The sequence below is a fragment of the Dromiciops gliroides genome, chromosome X (assembly GCF_019393635.1).
Source record: "Dromiciops gliroides isolate mDroGli1 chromosome X, mDroGli1.pri, whole genome shotgun sequence".
In the NCBI taxonomy this organism is placed as follows: domain Eukaryota; kingdom Metazoa; phylum Chordata; class Mammalia; order Microbiotheria; family Microbiotheriidae; genus Dromiciops; species Dromiciops gliroides.
The window spans coordinates 60,574,264-60,583,050 of NC_057867.1; positions in this window are offsets into that span (position 1 = coordinate 60,574,264).

Here is an 8,787-nt window from a genome sequence, read left to right on the forward strand (position 1 = left end):
TTACATTAGACATAATCATTTCCAAGCTGTATTTTGTTGATTTGTATTGGTGTATAAGTCTAGAGGGAAGGTATGAGCCAAAAAGAGATCCTGGCCTTGTCTGAGTCAGTTCCCTGTGACCTAGCCCCTTTTGTATGTGAGCCTAGATTCCTTGAGAGGACCTGGGACTTGCATGGCACTGTAAGTTGACAAACATTTTGATTGGCCATTGTTACTTAATTTCCGTTGCACTTCTCTCTCCTGTCTTGATGGTACATTCTAGAGGTAATGGCTTAAACTACTTTTGTCAACACTTCCCTAATCTATGGTGACAACAAATACCAAGCATGAGTAGTTGCAGCAAGAGTTCATTTCATGTAACTTTAATGGTCTAAATTTACAAGTTCTCTCCTTACACAAAATATATGCTAAGGACCAATTTGGGGATATGAATACAACTTTTTATGTCATTTACTCTGAATCTCAACCTTACAATACCTATCCTTAGGTAGTCCTCTATTTACCTTATTTCCCTTTTTTGCTTCTGCCTCCCCCAACCGCACCACCACCAGTCTTGACCGCTTTCTCCCAGAAGGTTTTATGTGTATTTTGGTGGTTTGGCAGTTGTTTCAGTCTAATAATGAGAAAGGGCTTCAGAAAGCTCTCAAGATTTCTCCTACTGATTAATTCATCTTTTGTCACCATGTATTATTTTGTGATTGTCTATCTGAGGGTTTTGCCTGGTACTTTAATTCAAACAAAACGTGTTCTCTCCTATGGTAATGCCTGGGGCCTGAGCCCAGCGGACCAACTGCTCCATAGTGATGTATTAACCATTTCCTGCTCCAAAGCTGACTTTGTACTTTATCATCTGTTGATGACACAAATTAGAAAGTTTTTATGCTGTGCTCATCTGCCATGTAGTACTTGTAGAAAACAGTGTCCCTCTCTGGTATTGAATAAGATAATTAATCCAGCAATAGATTAACTTGTTGAGGGCAGGGATTTTCCTTTTTATCCTAGTACCTGATACACTGCCTGGTACATAGTAGGTGATTAATTGCTGTTTTTCTCTTGAGTCGTTGTTGTAGAAATAGCCATTAGGAGTCTATTCTACTCACATCTTCCACTGCACTATTTCACTTAAGTGAGGACCCTGCTGGAATCACTTATTTGTTTTTTGGATTAGTGCCATTACATTTCTTTCTTGAGTGGCTTCTCTGTGTAGGTGTAGAGGCCTTGGCCCATTATGCTCATTCTTGGATTAAATGTTGAATTGCCTTGTGCAATGGAATCTAAAACTATTGCCTGGTCTTAGTTATGGCATCTGGTCGTGATTGTTAGTAATGGGCAGCATGTTGTATAGATAAAGACTCGAAATGTTCCTTGGCCTCAACCATACGCAAGGAATTGTCAGTGGAACTAAGAAGACCCAGAGGGATGACTTGAATTGCAAGCAATTACATAGTTGTCCAGCTAATTCTCTCCAAGCATCACAGGAAAATAGACAATTGACTCCAGGTCCTGAAGCACTTGTTATCGAAACATAAAACCTATGTAGAAGGAGTTTCCCTCTGACTCATTCTGGTTTTTTTTTTTAATCTCTTTCCTCTTTGTCATCACAAAAAAATATTTTCAGCCTTCTACTTTTGGAGTAGCTAAGGGTCACTTTTACTCAAACATGACTCACTTCTCACTTTTTTCGTGTTATTCTAAACTGGAACTCAGACAGATGTTCATTTGGACATGTGTTTTCTGAGCAATGCAGAAATGACTCAAATTGACCAAGGATGCCTCTTGTTCGGAATTCGAAGAAGAATGAAAAACACCACGGATCACTGCTTTGCCTCTTTCACGACTGCCACTATGTCCCTCTCATCTTCACACCAATGCAAAATCATGGAATTAGAATTGAAAAGGACCTCAGAGGCTTTTGAATCCAAACCCTTCATTATTACAAGTAAAGAAACTGAGGACCAGAGAGGTGTTACTTGTAAACCTATAAGTGGCAATAATGAAGTTTGAATGGCAATCCCTAAGTCAGTGCTCTTTCTACTGAACTATGCTGGGGAGAAAGGTGCACGGTATTTCTCACCTCTAGTAGAAGAACAGACATACCTTAGAGTAATTTGATAAGTGTTCCCATGCTGTAAGAAGAAAGCTGGAAGTATCTGAAAATAGATGGAAACACATTTGTTTTCTTTTCTTTTTTTTTTCTTTTTTGGTGAGGCAATTGGGGTTGGGTGGCTTGCCCGGGGTCATGCGGCTGGTGGGTATTGGGTGTCTGGGGCCGAATTTGGGCTCGGGTGCTCCTGGTTCCAGGGCCAGTGCTCTGTCCGCTGCGCCACCTAGCTGCCCCTGGAAACACATTTTTTTAAAAAATGTTTTTTCTCTTTGACAATTCCTCAGTCTGAAGTTTTAGGAGTTTTTTGACTGTTTTTTCTCACAACCTAGCTAATGTGGGAATGTTTTCCATGACTACTCATGTATAATTTATTTTGAAATGCTTGAGTTCTAGTGGGTGGGGGGTGGGAATAGAGGAGGAAGAGAAGTTGGAACAATTTTTTTTTTAAAAGTTGATGTTAAAATTTGTTTTTACATATATTTTGGAAAATAAAATTCTATTAAAAAAAAACAGAAAAGAAAAAAAGAAGAAAGCTGGAGCTGCTCTGCTTGCTGCATTTCCCAGGCCAATGCAGTATTTAAAATATTCATTTTCAAGTGACCAAAGCTCCTGAGTCACATTTAAAAGTTTGGAGTGACCCAAGAGTGACCCAGAGACATGGGAGAACTGTTCTATCTTCTTAGCAAGATGAGACAACTTTTTTTATATTCTCTATGCTAGAATCAGGTTCGTAAATGTTAACATCATGCATTTCAGTATTCAAACTGAAAAGAAAAGGGTGCAGGTGTTGATTAAGGAGTGGTCCAGTGGAGAAGAGCAGGAGTCTTGGGCTCAAAGCATGTCTCTGCCAGTTTATTAGTTATGTCGTATCTTTAGGCCTCGGTCTTCTCAGCTTTCAAGTAAAGACTTTGGACTATTGCCCCATACAGTCCTTGCCAGTTCCAAATCTGTGATCCTGCTATTGCAGAAAGAATGCCAAATGGAGAGGAAAACAGAGACCCAGTTCTGCCACTCAATTGAGGAAGATGCTCCACTTCTCAAAGACTATTATCTCATCTGGAAAATGGGGATAGCACATAAGCACACGGGGTGGTTGTGAGGATCACATGAGATCTGAAGGAAGTGCTGCATTGTGTGATATCAGTGACTCTTCTCCAAATGGCTTTTTTTCTTCTCTAGTACATATTGTCTCAGGAATTTGGACGTGGCCATGTTGTCTACACCATGTGACCATTAGAGGAATTGTGTGCATCATCCACAGTACCTGGAAATAATAGAAAATGGATGTGGAGCCAATTGAAAAGATGGAATTAAAGAAAACTATAGTGGGGAAAGGGCTAGCCTTAGAGGGAGGAAGATTCACTTCAGTTTCTGTCTCTGACATGTACTAATTGGGTGAACCCGGCTACCCTAAAGTATACCAAGAACTCTTCAATTGCTTTGATGAAGTGAGTTTTCTTAGCATCCTAGCCTGTTCTCTGCTCCTAAGTCTCCCACAGAAGGATGACAAATGTTCCAGAATGCCACAAAGGAAGCCAACCTACATTAATACTTGGAGTTTAGATGGGGACAGAAGATAGGAACACAACTGTGAAACATTAGGTCACAAAAGTCCACAGGACAGGCATAGATGAAGTGTTCTAAGACATTTGGGACAGGATGCCCTAATCCCTACTGTTTGGAATGGAGGATAAAGTCCAGAAAAAGATCAGTGGTAGAAGTGTCTCCTGCCTTGAAGGAAGGGAAAGATTTCATTTAATAAATACTTTTTCTGGTATCAAGAATGGGTGAGGAAGGGGAAAAGTCCAGCAATCTAGGAAGTGAATTTTCTACACCCTCCCTTCCCAGCGCCAACCATCCCACCAGCCCATACCTTTGCCAAGCCTGGTTTCTAGAAACCTAAAGTTTTGTAGCCTAGCAAGCCACTGTCGAGGCCAAACAGACTGTTTAACTCCAGAATGAGCCTCCTGGCCTAGGAATGAGTGCTGGTGGGAAGAACTAGGTTTAGGTCAAGCGGGATTAGCTGGAAGGTGGGAGAGTACTCAGAAGTGAAGGAAATTCACCCCTATGACTCTCTGTTATCTCTTCCTTCCTCCTCCTCCCTCCATCATAAACTCAAACCAACTCTTCCTCAGATCCTCCATCTTCTTCCATTTCTTTCTAGTACACTCCCTGAAGCCCTTCTCTATGGAGTGTAGTAGAAATAATCCTGGCTTTGGAGTCACAGACTTATGTCTCAATGCTGGCTCTGTGACTTTGGACAAGTTACTTGACCTCTCTGGGCCTTGGTTAGCTCATCTTTAAAATTAAAGGCTGGCCCAGATGGCTTCTCTTCAAGATCTTACTTTTGGAATCTTTCCAACTTCTGGCACTCTTGCAACCCAGATTTTTCCTGAAGATAACTTCAGCTCTTAGCATCTTTTTTAAGACTAGTGGCTATTTTTCTCACACCTCTGGCCATACAGGGACAGCAGCAGGGCTTGGCACAAATTTTGCCTTCCCCAGTGCTGTTTTCAGATCCTGCCTCTCCACCACCATCACACAGCAAACTACTTTAAAGTTCTCTCTGACTTGTTGATAGCTTTGCTGCCATCCTCTATAGCTCTCTGTGTCACTCTTCATGCTCCTCCCCCACCCCATAAGTTCAGTGTATGGGTCACAGTCTTCCCTGTCCAAATCTCTCCCTACTTCAAATAGCCCAACCCAGTTCCTTAAACTCCTTAACTCCATAACTACTCTGTCTCCAATCTACTTCAAATTCCCAAAGGTGTTTGAGTGCCTTAGAACTCTCCCCTCCTGGCCCTCCATTCCTCTAAGTGAATTACCCCAGGTGCCAAATATCCTAGTTACTTCTGTATAGAATGTGGATAAAGGTATGGAAACATTCATCAGTGTTTGTGAATATTTGAAAGAACTTTTGCTGTACTGTGAAAATAAAATGAGTAGTTGGGTGTAATTTTTCCTCTACTTTGGAGGGTATTGAAATTCAGCCCTGGGGAACTCCATGGACCTTCCTATACAAATCCTTACTACATTCTTTCTTATGGTAAGCACTGGGTTATTCCTGAGTGGAGTGAGTTAATAACAGAATTCTTCTTGCACCCGTATTTTACATTCATTGTTAGTGTAAATAATAGAGGATGTGAAACTCTGGTCTAAAACAGATTAAAGTGAAAAGGTTGTCTTGGCATGATGTGAATGAGACAGTAAAATGTTGCTTCAAGATATCTGGTTCTCCATGGTGGGATAGCAATACACAGAGATTCCAAGCTCCATCCCTAGTTATGTGTCATACATCTTTATAGCTCCAAGCATTCCCATCTGTGCTGGGCTGTAGTCAGGGAAATTTATGAAAACTTCTGTAACATCATGGCCTTTGCTTCAGTATTTTCTGGTAAATTATGGACTTATGTTGTTACCTAAGCAGAAAATTAAAGCCAATAGATTTTATTAATGGTGGAATAAAGGCAGCCAGGTTGCTCAGTGGATAAAGCGCTGGGCCTTCTGCCAGGACGACCTGACATCAAATCTGGCCTCAGAAACTTACTAGTTGTGTAATCCTGGACAAGTTACTTAACCCTGTTCGCCTCAGTTTCCTCATCTGTAAAAATGAGCTGGAGAAGGAAATGACAAACCACTCCAATATCTTTGCCAAGAAAACTCCAGAATAGGGACACAAAGAGTTGAGCAGGACTGAAAAATGACTTGAATACATTATTAGTAATTTGGAATAATCTTTCATAATGCTTTTTTCCATTCTTCTTTTAAAAGTTCTTATTTTTTGACCATTGGAGAAGAGCTCTTATATATTTGTGTTAGTTCCTTTATGTATTATAGAAATAAGATCTTTATCAGAGATATATGATATAAAGATGTTAACTTAGCTGCATTGATTTTGTGCAAAGCTTTTCAATTTCATGTGATAAAAATCGTCTATTTTTTGGTAGCCACTTTGTCCCTTATTTAGCTAAGAAATCTCTCCCTAACCATAGCAATGAAAGATACTTAATATGATTCTCTTCATTTTTAATACATGACCTACAATTTTCAGCTCGTGTAGCCATTTTGACCTTTTGTGGTCTGTGGTAGAAGATGTTAGTGTAAACCTAATTTCTGCCATACTGCTTTCCAGTTTTTCTAGGAGCTCTTGTGAAGCAGGGAATTCTCCAAGTAATTTATGTTCTTGGGTTTTATCAAACACTAAGCTAATGAGTTCACTTGTTTCTTACTTTTCCTTATTTACTCTGTTCCATTGGTTTACTTTTCTGTTTTTCAATCAATAACAAATGGCTTTAATGGTTATAGCTTTAAAGTTTAATTTGAGGTCTAGAAGTGCTCCTTTTCATTCCCATTTTTTTCATTGTTTAACTTTCCTGTTCACACCTTTTGTTTCTCCAGACAAAATTGGGGGGGAGTGGAGTGTCTTGAGAAAGTAACCTTCAGGTGGTTTGATTTTGTTTAATGCCAAATCTATTAATTAATTTAGATAGTATTCGAATACAAAAATGGATCTGTAATTTCAATGATTCAGAAATTCCCTCAAATGATGCAGATTGTTCTCTATCCATGCCTACCTGTCCTGTGCAATTCTTGTTCATGCTCTGCCAAAAGTTCAACAAAGAGGATCTACCTACATCCTCTTGAGGATTTCCTTTCTTTTTCCTGACATTACAGGGATGCCAGTGGGAATGCTCTATCTGTTATCTCTTGTACTTGCCAAATGACCAGCCCATCTTCTTTTCCTGTCACACAAGTCCTTGATATCTTTCTCTACTCCCATTTTTCAGAATTTCTCTTTGGTTATAGTTTTCAGTCTGCTTACACCCTCCATTCTTCTTTCCATTGCCCTTTGATACTCATCTTTAGCTCTTCACAAGCATTCATGTTCTATAGATCACTCTCATATAACACCAGTAAAAGGTTAACATTACAAAGATGAATGTTTACTTTCATGGAAAACATATGGTCAATAGTTTTACTCAGTGTTTTTATCATTTTAACAAAGTCTTATTCATTAGCAACAAATAACACTCCAATTAATTGTTGACTTTATTTTTTAAATGTTTTACTATTGTCTTTTACTTTTTCATTATAGTCATTTCTGTATGTTCCCTTTTCCCCACTAAATGAAGGCACTGAATTAATCTGAGAATGTTTGCAGCATGTCTCCTGTGTTGATCCATACCCCTCTAAAAGAAGAGAAGTACATTTTCTTATCTGTTTATTAGGTCTTATATTGGCAATTAAAATGACCATGTTGGGCTTTATTTTAATGTTCTTTTCAGTTAAGTTATTGTAATGGTATATTATTCTGAGTCTGATTTCTTTTTCTCTGTATAAGTTCATGCAATCTTCTTCTGCTTCTCTAAATTCTTCATATTCATCATTTTTATAATGCCATTAATATTTGATTACATTTACATATTATAATTTGTTCAAGTTTTTACTACCACAAAAAGTGCTGCCAATGATATTTATATATGCATGTGTTTATATGTGTGAATATTTATATATGTGTGTATACATATGCATATATACATACACAGAGAATCTTTTTTATGTCTGAATCAGTTTTCATTGTCTCACTGTACCCACTTTTCTTCAAATGGTAACAGCCCAGTGGGTATGATTTTTCCCAAGAAGACTCATTTCTCATCCTGATACTTAGCTGTCTGATGTGCCTGCTTCCTCCCCAGCTCTCTAGCTTGGCCCCTAGAGTCCTCTGGCTACCATGATTTTCTCTCATCTAGGCAGAGGGGTGGAAGTGTACTCACTATCTCTAGGCCTGGGCACCTGCCCATGGTCAGCTTGAGATCATCTAGGGGCAGGCAGGGGAGGAAATCATTCCGAAGGGCAGCCCTTCCTGGCTCCTCCAGCTGTCATTTATGCTCTGTCTCTTTCTGCCCTCCATTTCCATTGTGTTCATGGAACCATTTTATTTTATGGTAAAATAGATCACAGAAGACTTGGGTTTGAATTTCTTCCTAGTTGTTTTACCATAGACAAGTTCTTTTACCTTTCCTGACCTATTTTCTCATATCTAAAAAGGTGAGAGAGGTAGACTAGAGGATCTCTATGGTAATTTCTAGCTCTAAATATATTGATCCTATAATTTTCAATCCCTTCTCCAAGAGTCCTTCCATTCTTCATCAAGTTGACATATCTCTCAGTACTTTCTCCAAGGCTTGCTCTTGTTCCTTTCATACTCCTTGGTGACACACAGAACTGTGAGGAGGCAATGGCTTGCTGTTTGTTCCCAATCACCTCTTTCAGATCTTTTCTCTGCCATCATCACTTCTCCTTTAAAATTTGATCCACCCACCAATCAATCAACAGATACTTATTAAGTGCTTAGTATGTTCCAAGTACTGGTCTAAGTATCACCTTTTCTACATCTCTTGTTGCGATTATCTTTTAAGTAAAAGAGCTGACATAGTGATATTCTCTATTCTTATCCCTTTCTCCTTTGAACTCTCTGACATCACAGGTCATCAGTATCCTCATCTCCTGTGAGTTCTTTTTCAAGTTGAATCTTTATATCTGAGACATTCCTCACTTCCTTGTCCAAATTTATATTGCTTTCTAGGTGCCAGTATTCTTAGTTTCAGCTCTGGTCTCAAAAATAACTGACACCTTCTTGTTCTTTGGCCTACCCCCTAGTAGGGCTCAATAAATGCTTGTTG